This window comes from Lissotriton helveticus, chromosome 12 (genome assembly GCF_964261635.1).
Source record: "Lissotriton helveticus chromosome 12, aLisHel1.1, whole genome shotgun sequence".
Lineage (NCBI taxonomy): Eukaryota > Metazoa > Chordata > Amphibia > Caudata > Salamandridae > Lissotriton > Lissotriton helveticus.
The window spans coordinates 613,722,906-613,741,147 of NC_136073.1; the positions used below are offsets into that span (position 1 = coordinate 613,722,906).

General features: G+C 47.5%; 1 protein-coding gene across 5 annotated transcripts in view; it reads left to right on the forward strand.

Annotated features, from left to right (window-relative positions):
• Positions 1 to 18,242, forward strand: part of LOC144798453 (uncharacterized) — a 549,513-nt gene that overhangs the window by 78,981 nt on the left and 452,290 nt on the right. The window lies entirely within an intron of this gene.

The window sequence follows — 18,242 nt, forward strand, 5'->3', positions numbered from 1 at the left end:
GGTTGGCTCGAAATCCGGACTGGGAAGGGTCGAGCGAGTTGTTTGCCTCGAGGAAAGCAGTCAACTGTTTGTTGACGGTCTTCTCGATGACTTTAGCCGGGAAGGGGAGAAGAGAGATGGGGCGGAAGTTCTTGAGGTCCTTGGGGTCCGCTGTGGGTTTCTTCAGGAGGGCGTAGATCTCTGCGTGTTTCCAGCTCTTAGGGAAGGTTGCTGACTTGAAGGAGCTGTTTATGACGTTCCGCAGGTGGGGTACGATGATGGTGTATGCTTTGTTGAGGATGTGATGGGGCGATACAAAAGGGGATGATGGACGGAGCGTTTGTACAAATCAAACACTCACCCCCAGTCAACTGATCTGGGTTTAATCCATCACCATTCTTTAGTTCACTCAGCCACCCCAGTTCAGACATGGCTATATGCAAATCAGTCTGACCCTGTGCCTCCTGGGAACAGTCCAGCCCGAACTACCAAGCCATGTCTTCCCTGGACCGGAAACAAGCATCCTGGGACCGGTTTCGGATTCATAATCCTCATCAGCCAGGCTATCTTGAATCCAGTGGCCAAGTGAACAAGGGACTCACGTCTGAGCATACCCTGCCACACTTAGGGCGAACAAAGCGATACAAAAGGGGATGATGGACGGAGCGTTTGTACAAATCAAACACTCACCCCCAGTCAACTGATCTGGGTTTAATCCATCACCATTCTTTAGTTCACTCAGCCACCCCAGTTCAGACATGGCTATATGCAAATCAGTCTGACCCTGTGCCTCCTGGGAACATTCCAGCACGAAATGCCAAGCCATGTCTTCCCTGGACCGGAAACAAGCATCCTGGGACCGGTTTCAGATTCATAATCCTCATCAGCCAGGCTATCTTGAATCCAGTGGCCAAGTGAACAACATCACCACCCCCTTTTGTACCGCTTTTGGCCGCCATAAGTGTGGCAGGGTATGCTCAGACGTGGGTCCCTTGCTCACTTTGCCACTGGATTCAAGCAAGCCGGGCTGAAGACGGCTGTAATGCCAGAAAACGGTCCTCGGAAGCTTGTTTCCGGTCCAGGTAAGGCATGGCTTGGCAGTTCGGGCTGGGGACTGTTCCCATGAGGCACAGGGTCAGACTGATTTGCATATAGCCATGTCTGAACTGGGGTGGCAGAGTGGGCTAAAGAAAGGTGATGGATTAAACCCAGATCTTTTAACTGGGTGTGAGTGTTTGATTGGTTCAGATGCTCTGTCCATCACCACCCCCTTTTGTACCGCTTTTGGCCGCCATAAGTGTGGCAGGGTATGCTCAGACGTGAGTCCCTTGCTCACTTTGCCACTGGATTCAAGCAAGCCGGGCTGAAGACGGCTGTAATGCCAGAAACCGGTCCTCGGAAGCTTGTTTCCGGTCCAGGGAAGGCATGGCTTGGCAGTTCGGGCTGGACTGTTCCCATGAGGCACAGGGTCAGACTGATTTGCATATAGCCATGTCTGAACTGGGGTGGCAGAGTGGGCTAAAGAACGGTGATGGATTAAACCCAGATCTTTTGACTGGGTGTGAGTGTTTGATTGGTTCAGATGCTCTGTCCATCACCACCCCCTTTTGTACCGCTTTTGGCCGCCATAAGTGTGGCAGGGTATGCTCAGACGTGAGTCCCTTGCTCACTTTGCCACTGGATTCAAGCAAGCCGGGCTGAAGACGGCTGTAATGCCAGAAACCGGTCCTCGGAAGCTTGTTTCCGGTCCAGGGAAGGCATGGCTTGGCAGTTCGGGCTGGACTGTTCCCATGAGGCACAGGGTCAGACTGATTTGCATATAGCCATGTCTGAACTGGGGTGGCAGAGTGGGATAAAGAACGGTGATGGATTAAACCCAGATCTTTTGACTGGGTGTGAGTGTTTGATTGGTTCAGATGCTCTGTCCATCACCACCCCCTTTTGTACCGAGGATGTGATGGGGGCATGGGTTGGAGGGGGAGCCGGAGTGGATGGTGTTCATGACGTGGATGGTGTCTTCACTGCTGATGGGGGTCCAAGAGCTGATGGTGGTGAGGGTCGCTGGTTTGGTGTCTGGAGGTGGAGTTTGGGGTCCGAAGCTGTCATGTATATCTGCAATCTTGCGGTGGAAGAACGCGGCGAGGGAGTTGCAGAGGTCTTGCGAAGGGGTGATGTCGTTGTTGCGGGCGTTGGGGTTGGAGAGCTCTTTGACGATGCTGAAGAGTTCCTTGCTGTCATGGGTGTTGTTGTCCAGTCGCTCTTTGAACGATGTCCTCTTGGTGGCCCGGATCTGCTGATGGTATTTGCGGGTGGCGTTTTTGAGGGCTGTCATGTTTTCTGTTGTCCGTTTGTGGCGCCAGGTCTTTGAGTGTTCGGCAGGATCTCTTTGCGGTTTTGAGGGCGCCTGTGAACCATGAGGGTTTTCTGGTGGCGGTCTTACCATGGGGGTTCTTCAGTGTGGCGAGGTCATTGGCGCAGCTGGTGTTCCACTGTGCAAGGTTGTGGGCTGCGTCGTCGGTGTCGGGTATGCTGGTGTTCTGGTGGGTTCTGGCTCAGTGATGTGGTAAGTTGGTCTGTGGTGATTTTGCTCCAGCACCTGCGGGGGATCTGGTGCGTGAGGTGGTGAGATGTAGTCTTCTTGAAAGTGAAGTGTATGCAGCTGTGGTAGGTCCAGTGTAGTCCGGTGTAGTGGCTGAAGGTGACTTGGTTACTGGCGGAGAAGATGGCGTCGAGAGTGTGGCCAGCGAGGTTGGTGGGGGTGTCCACCAGTTGCTTGAGTTCGAGGTTAGCGAGTTAAGTTGTCGAGCAGGGTGGTGGTGGTACTGTCGTTGTTTTTCTCCAGGTGAAAGTTCAGGCCTCCTAGGAGGATGTATTCTGGTGAGGCTAGGGCGTGCGGGCTGATGAGGTCGGCGATGGTTTCGCTGAATTGTGTGCGCGGGCCCGGGGGTCTGTAGATGAGTGTTCCTTTGAGGGTGGTCTGGGGGTCGGTGTGGATCTGGAAGTGTAGGTGTTCGGCGGTGGAGAAGGTCTCTTCAGTGTTGGTCATGATGCTGATGGTGTTTCTGTGGATGATGGCGATCCCTCCTCCTGTTTTGTTGACGCGGTCCTTCCGGGTGATTTTGTAGCCATCCGGGATGGCTATGACAATGTCGGGGGCTGAGGAGGCCTTCATCCAGGTTTCCATGAGGAAGGCGATGACAGGTGCTGTTGTGTCGAGGAGGTCCCAGAGTTCGATGGCGTGCTTCTGAACGGAGCGGGTGTTGAGGAGGATGCACTTGAGGTGGTTGTTGTGGTGTGGTTTGGTGGGCAGGGTGCGGGGTCAGAGGCAGGTGAATTTGCAGGCTTGACAGGTGAAGGGTCCGTGGGTGCGCCTTGGGGTGGCTTGATAGCAGGCAGGTGGTCGTCCGGTGTTGAATGCATTGAGGACGGCGGTGTCGTACTTCGGTCGGGCGTCCTGGTTCCTGCGGGGGCCAGGGGTTCTGGTGCTGGGCGTGGTCCAGGCACGGACGGGCGCAGACAGGCTTGCCTTTGGCGCGCCTTCGGCGCGTCCGCGCGGTCTCCTCCATAAATGGCGAAGTGGGAGGGAGGAGCAGCTGGGAGGTGGGAGCGGGGCAGCGAATGGGCATCCGGAGCGGGTACAGAAGAGAAAAAGGGGCGGGGCCACCGGGGAGCAGCGGCGGGAAGCGGGGAGTGGGGGGGGCACAGAGCGGGAGAAATAGGTTCACGGGGGTGCAGAAAACAGAAAAGAGCTAAACACAGGGCAAAAAGTAAATACAATAATGAGCACAGTAAAACACAAAATACTCAGAGCAGACGGAGCACAGGAGCAGCGGCGAACTCGCGGCAGCAGCGGTGAAGGTCCTGGTCACACACGGGGAGCCGTGCAGTGCGTGGTGCGACCGGCCCTGCGAGCAGGGTCAAGGGTCACATCTCACCACTGCGCGGTCTCCTCCATAAATGGCCAAGTGGGAGGGAGGAGCAGCTGGGAGGCGGGAGCGGGGCGGCGAATGGGCGTCGGGAGCAGGTACAGAAGAGAAAAAGGGGCGGGGCCGCAGGGGAGCAGCGGCGGGAAGCGGGGAGCGGGGGGGGAACAGAGCGGGAGAAATACGGTCACGGGGGTGCAGAAAACAGAAAATAGCTAAACACAGGGCACAAAGTAAATACAATAATGGACACAGTAAAATACAAAATACTCAGAGCAGACGGAGCACAGTGTGAGAAGTTGGCCTGGTATATGATGTTCACTATTCTAGTGAGCACCTTGCACCAGTCCAAACAACCCTTATGGTGATGGTTGTAAAGTCAACGTTATAGACCAGCTATCCTAGTGGTAGCATGGACAAAAGCAGTCTTAGGCTAAACTCAAGAGGGCATGTGAAGCCAGCTGTTTTACCATATGCAAACCTTTTAATACCAAATCAAAGGACACCACACAGGTTATATATTCAAAATATATATGTGTTTATTTCTAAATAGATCCCCTTAACTCTTTATGAGCACGGGAGCACAAGCGTATAACAAGTAACTTAATATAACATACAAAAGTTGCACAAATATGGATTGGCCCTGGTGGCCCGTAAAACCATATACTAAAATAGTGGTATAAGTCCCACGTCATGAACAATGGTAAGGCCTAGGGCCTTGGGAATCGCTGGGGCTACACTGGACTAACAGCAGTTAGGACGTGGGAGGCCCACAGGATGCGGGTGCAGTGTCTAAATGCACACGCGTGCACCAATAGAAGTCAACGGGTGCGTAAAGTTAGAAAGTTGCAGATTTGGAAGTCTTCCGACTGGACTAGAACTTAACCACTTAAAACTAGGACACTAGGGATGTAAATCTCTACAGGAGCACCGCAGTACTCGCGTTACCTTACCCACAGGAAGCGGGTGCATAGGTGTCAAAGTGTGTCAGGTTTCGTCGTGGAGTTCTATGGAGCCTTGGTGAAAAGATGCTGCAGGCGACCAGGAGAGAAGAGTCCGGTTGGATCCAAGAGTGGATCGAAGATGTAGAGTACCTGAAAGCAGAGGGGACAGAGTCTGGGTCACTAGCCAGTGACCAGGAAGGAGCCATGCGATGTCGGGTTGCAATCAGGTGATGTTGTGAAGCTTGTCTCCACTGCCACGTGGACCAGGAGGTGTCGACGATGACCAGGAACTGGGCATGGACTGTCCCACGAAGGCTCTCGCTGTCGGCGGTGTCGGATCTCGATTCGGAGTCAACAGGCCTTGGCAAATGCAACCCACGCAGGAATCGAAGATGGCTTCTGGATCAGACCAGCAAGGTCTGATGGGCTGCTCCTTTTCAGGGGAGCAAGGGCCAGTCTGGAGCAACCAGAACAGCGTTGAAAATTTGAAGGTTCATCGTCACAGAGGCCACTAGCCAACGGGCAAGTGACAGATGCGTCAAGCAGGAAAATGCAAAAGGGCCCCACGCAGCACTCGGTGAGTGTGGAGAGGTGATCTTTGTTGCAAAGGATGCTCGGGGCTGGGGCTTCTCAATCCCCAATGCACAGCTTCGAGGGTGCCTCAGGAGCTGCACAGAAAACACTTCGCTGGCTTTCCAAGATGGCCGGTCCCACGTCTCTCGTCGCCTCCACGGGTCTCAGCTTTGCTGTGGTTGTGGATCGGGCTGTTGGATGTCTGGAAATCTGGTTCTTGTCGGTCGTTCGAGCTCCGGCGGGAGCAACAACAAAGCAAACTGTTGAGCGCTTGATGGTGCCTGCTTGCACAGGGTGGTCACTCCTTGACCACAAGGGAGATTCTTCAGTCTTCTACGTCGAGTAGGATGTCGAAGGGTCCAGAGTTTCATATCAGAGTTTCAGTCAGGATTACCTAAAGTCTTGGGACACAGCTCCTACCTTTATTCCAAATCAAGGGGCTGGATTATCTGCTAGGTTGCTCCTATAGGTGGGACCCAGGAAGGGGGTGGTTACACCCCTTTCCCTTTGTCCAGTTTCGCGACAGAGCTGGGGCTGGAGTGCCCCACCACCGGTTTGAACTGGACTATGCATGGGACACCTTGTGTGCCCCAGGCAATGTCTCGTTTCATTCAGCCCTCCCTGCCCCAATCCACTATCTCCTGTCTGGGGTGGTGCTAGCACCTCCCTGTGACAGGAAACCTATTGTCCAAGCCTCCCACGCTGGAAGGGCTCCCAGCAGCAGGAGGTCAGACTTGTGTCTGTGGCAGCAGCATCCATTTTGTGATGCTGAGGCTCTGGTTAACTTTAACCGGGATTAATGGAAGTAACATGTCTTCTCCCTCTAGAAGGGTGGAATGCTACCCCCGTCGCCAGAACTGGCGAGGGGGTAGTATTCCAAAGCGTATGACACCTTACACGACATGTTTTGATAAAGCCAAACCAAAGTTAGCAATAACCGCGAGGATTATAATGCACTTAAGAGTAAATGGTATGGCAATATCCTGGAACAGCTATAAGGACATGGTTCCGAAAGCTGCAGACACGCTCAGCACAGAGCGGGAGAAATACGGTCACGGGGTGCAGAAAACAGAAAAGAGCTAAACACAGGGCACAAAGTAAATACAATAATGGGCACAGTAAAACACAAAATACTCAGAGCAGACGGAGCACAGTAGCAGCGGCGAACTCGTGGCAGCAGCGGTGAAGGTCCTGGTCACACACGGGGCGCCTTGCGGTGCGTGGAGCGACCGGCCCTGTGAGCAGGGTCAAGGGTCACCTTGACTCTGACCCTTGAAAACAATGATACATCAGCAAAAAGTGGGGGTTACTATAAGAAGCAGATCCTATACTCCTATAGCACTTCTCTAGCTTCTTCCTGCACCCTTCTTCCTTCTTCTGCACTTTTCTTGTCTCTTTGTGCACTTGTCTTGCTTCTTTCTGCACCTCTCTTGCCTCTTTGAGCACCTCTCTTGCCTCTTTGTGCACCTCTCTTGCTTCTTTCTGCACCCCTCTTGCCTCTTTCTGCAACTCTCTTTTTTCTTTCTGTACCTCTCTTACTTTTTTCTGCACGTTTCTTGCTTCTTTCTGCACCTTTCTGCACCTTTCTTCCTCTTTCTGTACCTTGCTTCCTCTTTTGGCACCTTTCTTCCTCTTTCTGTACTTCTCTTTCCTCTTTCTACATCTCTCTTGCCTCTTTCTGCACATCTCATGCCCCTTTCTGAACCTCTTTTGCTTCTATCTGTATCCTTCTTGCTTCTTTCTGTACCTCTCTTGCTTCTTTCTTTACCTTTCTACTATTTCTGCACTTCTCTTGCCTCTTTCTGCACTTCTCTTGCTCTTTCTGCGCCTCTCTTGTATCTTTCTGCACTTCTCCTACCTCTTTCTGTACATTTCTTGTCTCTTTCTGCCCCTCTCTTGCTTTTTTTCTGCACTTCTCTTGCTTCTTGCAGCACCTCTCTTGTTTCTTTCTGCACTTCTGTTACCTCTTTCTGCACACCTATTGCCTCTTTCTGCACTTCCCTTCTTTCTTTCTGCACCATGCTTCCTCTTTATGCACTTCTCTTGCCTCTTTCTGTACCTCTCTTGCCTCTTTCTGCACCTCAGTTGCTTATTGTTGCATCCCACTCTCCTTTTTGCACCTCTCTTGCTTTTTTCTGCACCTCTATTGCTTCTTTTTGCATTTTGCATTTCTCTTACTTCTTTCTGTGCTTTTCTTTCTCTTTCTTTCCCATTTCAATCTACCTCAGTCTCCCCCACTACATTCTAATCTATCCTACTCTATTCCACCCAATCTACTCCACTTCAATGTCCCCCACTTCACCGTAATAAACCCCTCCACTCCAATCTATCCTACTTCAATCAATCTACCACAATATACCCCAAGCCAAACTACCACAATCTACCCCATCTACTTCACTCAACTCTAATCTACCCCACTCCAATACACCCACTCTACTACACTCCAGTCTACCCCACTCAAATCTCCACTCCACTCTATCCAACTCCTCTCTGCCCCACTCCACTTTAACCATATCTACCACACTCCAGTCTACCCTACTCCAATGCACCCACTCTACCCCATTAAAATTGTGTCCACTCCAATGCACTCTCCCCGATCTACTGTGCTCCTCTCTATCCCATTCTACTCCACTTCATCCCAGTCTATCCCACTCCGATTTAATCCACTTCACCCCAATCCACCCCACTCCAGTCTAGCCCAATGTACTTCACTCCAATCTAGTCCACTCTACTCCACCCCACTCCAATCTACCCAAACCATTCCAACCTACCCATCACACTCTACCTCACTCCTATCTATTTTACTCCACTCCATCCCACTTCAAACTATCTCATTTCAATCTACCACAATCTACCCCACTCCAATATACCCCAAACTAACCCACTCCATTCCAATCTACCCTACTCTAATCCCGACAATCTACCCCACTCCAAGTACCCCACTCTACTAGACCCAAATCCATTCCTATCTAACCTACTCTAATCTATCTAATATACTGTACTCCAATTACTGCACTCCACTCCAACCTGCCGCACTCAAATCTAACTCAATCCACCCCACAGCAGTGTACCTCATTCCACTCCAATATAGCCCACTCAAATCTACCCCACCCCGCTCTGATCTACCCCACTCCAATCTGACCTGCTTCAGTCTATGCCACTCTAATCTACTGCACCCCACTCAATTCTACCCCCCCTACTCCAATCTACCCAACTACACTCCAATCTACACCACTCTACCAGCCGCGGCCGCTGAAGGTGAGAGCAGTGGTGCGTGGATGATTTCAAGAAAAGACCACAAGGGAAAATTAAATAAATAATTCATTTTCCCTCGTGGGCGTCTCTTAAAATCCCCCCAGCCCGCTCCACCACTCTTACCTGCAGCAGCGGCACTCTACTCCACTGCAATCTTCCCCACTGCAGTCTACCTCACACTACCCCAATGTACTCCACAACAATCTACCCCATTCTATCCTACACCAATCTACTCTAAATCAATCTAACCCACTCTGTGCTACCCCAATCTACCCCACTCTACTCCACCCCATGCTACCCCACTCCAATATTCCCCACCCAATTCCAATCTAACCTACCCACTCCATTGGACCCCACTCCAATCTATCCCACTAAAACCTATCCCATTATAATCTACCCAATCTACCCTAGTCCCCTCCAATCTATCATAATCCATTACAATCTACCTAACTCTAATCCACACAATCTACCCCCTCCATTCCAATCTACCCCACTCCTTTCCAATCTACCCTACTATAATCCAGCAAATTGACCTCACTCCACGTACCCCACTCCCCTCCAATCTGCCCTACCCTACTATACCACACCCCACTCCAATCTACCCCAACCCACTCTACTCTTCCTGAGTCTACCTGACTCCACTCCAATCTACCCCAATATACCTCACTCCACTCTGTCCCAATTTACCCTGATCTACCCCATTCCTATGTACCCCAATCCACCCAAATATACCTCATTCCACTTCAATATCTCTCACTCCATTCCACATCAATCTACCCCTCAACTCCAGTCTACCCCACTTCACTGCAATCTACCAAAGTTAAAGGTACCCCACTCAACTACAATCTGCTACACTCTGGTGTACTTACTCTATCTAGTCCAATATACCCCACAACAATCTAACTGTTGTATTCTCAATTAGTTTATGTTGTTCTTTCCCTTTAAGGGTGGTGTTCTTTATAGATCTTTTGTTGTAAGGGTGTTCTATGTCCTGGCTTGAATGGGCAGTTGCCTGCTAGCCTGGAGGGGAACACCAACTTATCTCTGCTATGCTGAATAAATAATCTATATTTTTATAACAATTTATTGTGGACCTTATGTCCTCCTTTACAACAACTGGCGACGATCGGCTAGCAGGAGGTGAAAAAGAAGCAGGGAGAGTGGAGCAACTCAGTTGGTGTAGAGAACCCGCGTGAAAAGAAGAAGAAGTGATGAAATCAATTCACGCTACAGAAAAAAAAAAGAAAAGAAGTTATTCCCGCAATTTAAGTGAGTGTCGGAAAGAAGAAGAGTAACTTTGAAGGAAGAAGGGAATGTGCTTGAAGTTAGAAGTATCATCCTTTTAAATAATGGATTAAAGGAGGTGAAATCAAGAACGGATGAAAGAAGAACAACGAACGATTTCGACCGAGTGAGTAAAAGGAAAAATTGGGAAGGAAGAAATATTGTCGAAAATGCAATGTTTGGTTGCAAACTGATGTGCGACTTTTGAAAGTTCTTAAAATGCTTACCGCGAGCCTAATGGGTGACGTTGCAGCTCGCGTGTGAGGAGTAGGAACGTAACTGCTGAATAACAAGTGGTGACGTAGTGAGCGAGGACAACGTCGGAAGGCAGCAGAAGGTTGTGATACACTGCGTATGGAACGTGCGCAACATGGGCAACGTAACAGTACGTAGTGGCCATTTTAAGTGCAGAGAGAGTGTTGCTTAGCAACAGGAAAAGTCACGCAAGCGAGGTACGGAGAAATCAAAAAGAAAGGAACTAACAGGTGTTGGTTCTAGGCGTAGAAGGGATAACTAGAGTTAAAAAAGAGGACAAGCAGCGGAATTAGTAGCTGATTAACAAAGAGCGGAGCCTGCGAGCAAAGGTAAAGAACTTCAAGCAATATTAAACAAGCATTTACAATGCAACGGTTTCGCCTTTGGAAAAGTTACAGCTATTGGGAATGTAAATGACAATGCCATTTATTTATCTGTTTTCAAAACCAACACATAAATACAAATTTTGTCATTTACAATGCCAATAGCTCAAACTTTTCCAAAGGCGAAACCGTTGCATTGTAAATGCTTGTTTTTCATGGTAACGTAATAAAATGCATAATAAGAAGGTGTTAAGAGTCATGAAGACTGAAAAAATGAATGATTAGGAGGGTGAACATAATGAGGGTAAAACAGCAATGCAATTATTGGGGCGAGGATCTCTAATTACAGATGAGAATAATGTTATGAAGGTTTTTATTAAGAGTTGCCCAGCATCATTAAATGCAATATTTATTAGAGCTGATAAGTTTCTCAAATGATCAGGTACAACAGCTATCACCTATTTTATGCTGAACCCTGAAAAATGGACATAATGTAGATTTTGATGTTTTCTAGACTGTAATCTGCATGTTCCAGTTGGTACCGAGCCTTATTCCCCCCGTTACAGTCTGGCAGGTTTCACCTGCTGAAAATTAATGCAGGTAGTGGGCTTTATTGCACCCACTACTAGGTGTCATACAGTCCACACAATTTATACTTCTAACTCTTGCACAGATAGGAGTTTCTGCAAGGGTCCAAATCTACCAGTCCATTCGTAATCAAGACCTAAGGAAAAGCATTAACAGCTATAAGGATTATTGTAGAAAATAAATACAATTATATGGTAGAGATTGCATGAAGGAATACTTAATACACTGAGAGACATAATCAAGGAGTTTGCATCTCTGCAAACAATCTTGAATTAAAACTTAATTACCATGTTTATCATGATGAACGTTAGATCATACTTCTTACAAGGGAACGAAAATCTCATGCGGTTGTATGTGTGTCATTTTTCATGCCGCATCTGTTTTCCTTTTCTGCAGGGCCCACTGTGGATTCCTGGTACACTCCCTCAGCCCTCCATGGCCATTAATCAGTCACAATTTCCAGGATATCTTTAGCACCATAACTAGTTGGTTAAGATGATGACTTTCTGCAGTCTCCTCGCTCCCCTTCCAAACGTAACATATTACCTACGCCACAGTTGAATTTTCCATTACACTTCTTTAGGTACTACTCCGAGTATGTCTACTGCCGTTGGTCGTCATCACATCCAGCTTCCGTACATCCCAGCCTAGATGACTTTGTGCCTCTTCATGGAAGTCGAACCTTTTTCTTATAGCTCAGAAATGAGAAAATAAATTATTTTGACTTAGATTAGGCAATTGGCAGTGTAACTGGGGAGGGTGGGAGTAATGTTGTGGGCTGGAGCGAATTGGCATGTTAAGCAATGCGAGCATAACATATTTTTGGGAGGTCATTGCTTCAGCTCTGTGCTTTCCCCAAAAATGTTTAATTGAATCAAGCCCAAATTTTGCTAAAGAACCGTTACATGGTCCTTCCTTTATTTAACCATATTGTTTTGAGTTGTGCATAAAAAATAAAAAAATAATCAACAAGAACATTCTTGCGGCGATCGACATACAGTATATGTGCAACAAGTTGAAATATATTTCTTCAATCCATTTACTCCTGGCAAGAATGCAGGTAAAGTATAAGATGGGTCATGCCATTTTCTTATCCGTGGTCACCATTGAGATGGGAGGTCCAGCAACAGAGACAACTCATGTTTTAAATTGACAAGAGCCTTTCGCTGTGGCACCTGTGTGTGGGTAATTCACGTGTCTTTAGATTCTATACATCATGGTATACACGCCACTAACTGCGGTCATGTATGTATTAAATTCCACAGACCTATCACCCAAATAATACCTTGCTATCTTCCTTATCCATTATGTTCCCGTAATTACTTATGTATCAAGGACTTAGCATGCTTGTTTGATGTAGGGAGAGGCGGGGCGGTTTAAGTCATTTCCGGTTAAAGTTTTGTATGATCAAATATTTACGGACTTTGAAGTGCAAACGGTGCTGTGTAAAGCCAGCAGGTGACATCAAAACAACAACATTCCATGCCTTTGTGGAGTTAACAATTCGACACTAACATAACATAATCATGTGCATCTCATGGTTCGCTTGATGAAAGGCATAGCGTAAGGCGCCGACACGTGCATGTAAATTTGCCAGGAGATGATAAATGTCACCAGGAGCTTCTCGTGCGGAAGCCAGTAGCGAGGCAGCGCTCGCGCATTACTGCGGCTTCAGAAGCCTGAGTCACCCGAGACAGACACAGGCTGCAGTCCAGTAGCGAGGCAGCGTTCGCGCATTACTGCGGCTTCAGAAGCCTGAGTCACCCGAGACAGACACAGGCTGCAGTCCAGTAGCGAGGCAGCGCTCGCGCATTACTGCGGCTTCAGAAGCCTGAGTCACCCGAGAAAGACACAGGCTGCAGTCCCAGCCGCTGACGCAAGCACTCGAACAGCTTGTTTTCGCGGTGGTCGTCTTTCTGTGCGCTTCGGTTTCTTTTCAATTCTCAAAATGAGTAGGCAATTTTACTGAGATGGGACAAAAATATTCACTACTTGAATGTATTCTGGGAGTCAAAAGACATGTCAACAGCGCACAAGAAGTAACAAGAAACAACGGCACAAACAGGGGGGGCAGAGGCTTACCTCATGGCCTTGGTAGACGCTGCTCGGAAAGCACAGCGTCCTGTAGAGATTCGGGGGCGTGCTCTCCCCTTCCCATTGGCTGGAAGGTAAAATTCCAGCCAATGGGAAGAGGAGAGGGCGTGACTTAAAAAAAGACACGGAAACACCCCCGAATCGCGTCAAGGCGGGCCCGAAACTCAGTGACGCTCCTCTCCTCCAATGGCTGGCCAGCATTTACGAGGCCAGCCAATGGAGAAGAGGGGCGTGTTCAGGCCCCCATACTACTAACAAAAGATTTCGGCTCCGCCCACCCACTGCTTACGCAGTGGGACGGTAGCCGAAACCTAAAAATATATATATTTATAAGGAGGAAAATATAATCGAGGTAAACAGACGTATGGAGGGTTGTCATTGGAATTAAGGAGTGCTGTTGGAAAATTGTACCGCTTTGCTAGAGACTGAAGAGTAGAGTAGATTTGGAGTTAAGAAGGGAAACCTCAGTCACTGCATAAGGCTTGTTTACATTTCTGAGGTGTGACACTGTGTTGGCATTATGGAGAACCACAATATGATGATGCCACCACTATTTTTACAGCAGAGTGGTGATCCGCCCATTGAATGGGAAGAATGGATCGAGATCTTCGAAAATTATATTGAGGCCCTGGATGGAAAGGACTTCAGTGCAACAAGGAAGAGGGCTCTATTATTGAGTACTTTAGGAAAGGAAGGACAGCACGCGTTCAAGTTTTTACCTCATGGCACAAATGCAGAGGGTAGAGTCATAACGAATGTTTATTTGGAGGCTAAAGCGCACCTTAAGAAACAATATTCAAAGGAAGTTAACATCGTAATGGCAAGACATAAGTTCTACACCCAACCACAGTGGCAAGATGAGACAGTTGATCAGTTCGTCACTCGTTTGCGGGAATTGTCTATTAAATGCAATTTTTGGGAACATCAGGGATGAGATGATAAGAGATCAACTCATTGTACAGTGCAGAAATAAGAAGATGCAGGAGAAACTATGGGCTGCAAAGAACCCATCTCTTCAAAATGCGATAGATATCGCGAAGGTGGTTGAGGAGTCGAGTGCGTGTATGAAGGAAATGGAACGCAAGGAGGGTTTGAAGGAGAATGTGTCGTGTGTGGAACAGGTTGAGGGGGTTGCGGCTGTAGGTAGTAAAAAAGTGTATGAGAGAAGTGAGAAGAGTGTGGGGAGAACGTTTGGGAATCTTTCGAATAGCGTTGATCAGTATAGGAGTAGGGACAAAATATGTTCAAGGTGCGGCAGTACTTACCACACTGAAGAGTACAAGAAGTGCTTTGCATTGGATAAAGATTGTAAAAAATGTGGAAAGAGGGGCCATTTCTACAAAATGTGCAGGAATGTGAATAAAGGGAAAGTCGCCATCATTCAAGACGAGGTTGCGTGTGTCAGCTTGAGTGCCGGTGTAGAGGGAGCAAAGAAAATTTTGTGTGTGAGCGATGATGAATCTGACATGGAACCTGGGAGAAGAGTGAGACCTAAAGCAATGTTTGTGATCAAAGGGAAAGAGACAGAGTTGATGGTGGACTCTGGCTCATTCTGGACTATTATACCAGAGCGTTTGTTTAAGGAGAAGTGTCCGGAAGTTGTTTTAGAACCTAAGGATATTAATCCAAGTGGGTACCAAGGGGAGAGGATCGACATTATAGGTAACATGCTTTCCAACATTATATTTAAGAGCAGATCAGTTAAAGGAAAGGTTTATGTGGTGCAATCTGGTCCACCAATTCTAGGGTGGGGACATCAGTACGACTTACACATCATCATTAACCCGAGGGCTAAGGATCAGGTGATGGTGGTGGAAGAGATTTCGACGGAGTCTATTGTTGATGGGATGCCTGAACTGTTTAAGGAAGAGATAGGAGAACTAAAGGGATACATGCACAAGGACATGCTCAAGCCTGATGCAGTCCCCTTGCAGCATAAGGTTAGGAAGGTGTCCATAATAGCTAGAGCTGAGGTAAGGAAGATGGTGTGTGAAATGTTAGAACAGGGTGTGATTGAGGAGATCGAGACATCGAGTTGGATTTCGCCAGTGGTGATCACGACGAAGTCGGACAGCAAGTACAGGTTCTGTGTTGATTTGCGCAGCTTGAACAGAAACATAATAGTGGATAGTTTTCCCCTACCAAACATTAATGAGTTAGTTTTGTTGTTAAAAGGTGGTACGTTTTTCACGAAATTGGATCTACGCAGCGCGTATCACCAGATTAGATTGCATGACGAGTCAAAACCGTTGACGGCTTTTATTATTTCGGAGGGTGTCTTCCAGTTTACCCGCATGCCGTTTGGCCTGGCTTCGGCCGCTAGGGTTTTTCTGCGCATGATGGGTTTGGTTCTGAAAGGAATAAAGAACGTAGTCTATTTTCAGGATGATGTATTGTTGTTTGGGAAATATAAAGAAGAACATGATGTGATTCTAAAAGAAGTGTTGAGCAAAATGGAGTGTGCTGGATTGACATTGAAGAGAGAGAAGTGTAAGTTTGCGGTTGAGGAAGTTGAGTATTTGGGTTACACTTTGTCGGCGGAGGGGGTCAGACCTAAGCGTGATTTGTTAGAGTCAATAAGGAGAGCACCTGCGCCGGTTGACAGAGACCAGCTAAGGTCATTCTTGGGACTCATAGAGTACTATGCAAAGTTTGTGAGGAATTTTGCAGACAAAACAGAGAAGATAAGAGAGTTACTAAGGAAAGGTTGCAGGTTTATGTGGGGAGAAGAACAGGAGAGAGTGTTTATTGGGATAAAGAAGGAGATTTGTGGAGCAGGAATTTTAACACCGTTTGACACAGGGTTGGAGTCTGTCTTGACCGTTGATGCGAGCGCTGTAGGAGGGTTGGGTGCGGTGCTTGCACAGGTGCACTCATCAGGTGTCAAGACTGTGGCCTTTGCTTCAAGATCCCTTACTGGGTCTGGAAGGAACTACTCCATTATTGAGAGGGAGGCACTGGCGGCAGCCTGGGGCTGTGAGTACTTCAGGATGTATTTGTGGGGGTTTCATTTTAGGTTACAGATGGATCACAAACCGCTAGTAAGGATATTGTCACAGGGTGGTGCAGGAAAAGGTTCGGCAAGGTTGGCAAGATTGGCTGCCAGGATGCAGGAGTTTTTGTACAAAGTGGAATATATTCCAGGTTGGAAGAATAATCAGGCGGATGGTCTGTCTAGGCTTCCGTTGCCTTGGGAGGAAGTGGATCCATCAGGTGTGGAGTCACTTTTGTGTGAGGGCTCAGTCGCGGCGGTAGATGATGTTGTGGAATTTTGTTCTGGTGCAATTGGAGGGGAACAGTGGAATGAGAGTATGTCTAAGGATGGAGTGTTGCGCTGTGTGAATGATTTGATTGTAAAGGGTGTGAGGCGTGAAAGCACTCTTGAGGTTGGAATAAGACAGTTTGTGAAGGTTTTGGATGAACTCTCAATTTTTGATAAAGAGGAGAATATAATAATGAAAGGGGACAAATTTATACCGCCGGATGATTTGAGATTTGTGTTATTCAAGTTGGCACACGAGGGGCATTTAGGTCAGTCTCTTACTAAGAGGAGGTTGAGGGAGTACTTCTGGTGGCCTGCAATGGATCAGAATGTTTCTGATTGGGTTGAGAGGTGTGTCGATTGCTTAGAGAGTGAAAAGAGGTTGAAGGTAGGCAGCCAAGTATCGCAGGGGACAATTGGGGATCCTCAATCTCCTTGGCACTCGGTGTGCATGGATTTCATTGGACCGTTTAGTGGTTTGAATATTGATATGAAGTTTGCCTTAGTGATGAATGATGTAACTTCTAAATGGCTTATTGTAAAGTTGTGTAGGGAGATAACAACTAGGTCCACCATTCGTTTCTTATCTGACATTTTTAGGAGGAAGGTTTTCCAGTCAAATTGATAACTGATAACGGGACTCAGCTAACTTCTGATGAGATGGTGAGGTTCTTGAGTGATTGTGGGATTGTTCATTGTAGGACATCGTTGTACAACCCACAGGGGAATGAAATGGTGGAAAGAGCGAATCGCATGGTGAAGGGGGCAATCCAGATGGCTATGAGCAGTGGTGGTGCAGTCAAAAAAATGGTGGAAGATTTAGTATGGGCGTATTGCACTACCGAAAACAATGTGACAGGAAAGGTTCCTTTTAGTGTGATGAGGGGGCGTTCGGCTGGAACGAAGCTTATTTCTGCCTGGATGAAGGATTGCATTGGTTTGGCTAATTTAGAAAATGTCAAGGATGGCGATGGAGTAGCACAGGATGGGAGGAACAAGATAATGGTGAATGAATGGGTGAAAGTTAAACCGGGATGCATTTCTAGTGGGTTGACAAAATTTAGGGGCCCATTTAGAGTGAAGTCTGTTCATAATAGATTTGTTACATTGAATAACGGAGAACATTGGAACCTCAGGAGGGTGGCCTTGTACAAGAAGTATAAGGATGTTGGGATGGATAGTATGCATCTGAGGGGGAAGGATGTGGTTGATGTTGACTCTAGGGAAAGAAGTGTGGGTGGTAATTTAGAATCTGCGGAGAAAGTTATTGACTTTTCTACTTCAAGTCGGAGGAGCAGAAGACCGCCTACTTATCTTCAGGACTATTATTGTGATGATGCATGAGCTTTTGGTTTCATTTCATCTTATTGTTTTTTTTATTTTTAATTTAGTAAAGTGAAGGGAAGAGTATAACTTGTATTCTCAATTAGTTTATGTTGTTCTTTCCCTTTAAGGGTGGTGTTCTTTATAGATCTTTCGTTGTAAGGGTGTTCTATGTCCTGGCTTGAATGGGCAGTTGCCTGCTAGCCTGGAGGGGAACACCAATTTATCTCTGCTATGCTGAATAAATAATCTATGTTTTTATAACAATTTATTGTGGACCTTATATCCTCCTTTACAACACTAACCCATTCTTCCCCACTCCTTACTAAGTCATTCTACCCCACTCTATGTTGCTCTACTGTAATCCAACCTACAACACTCCACGGTACCCCAATACACGCTACTACTGTAAACCAATCTACCCACTCCACACTACTCC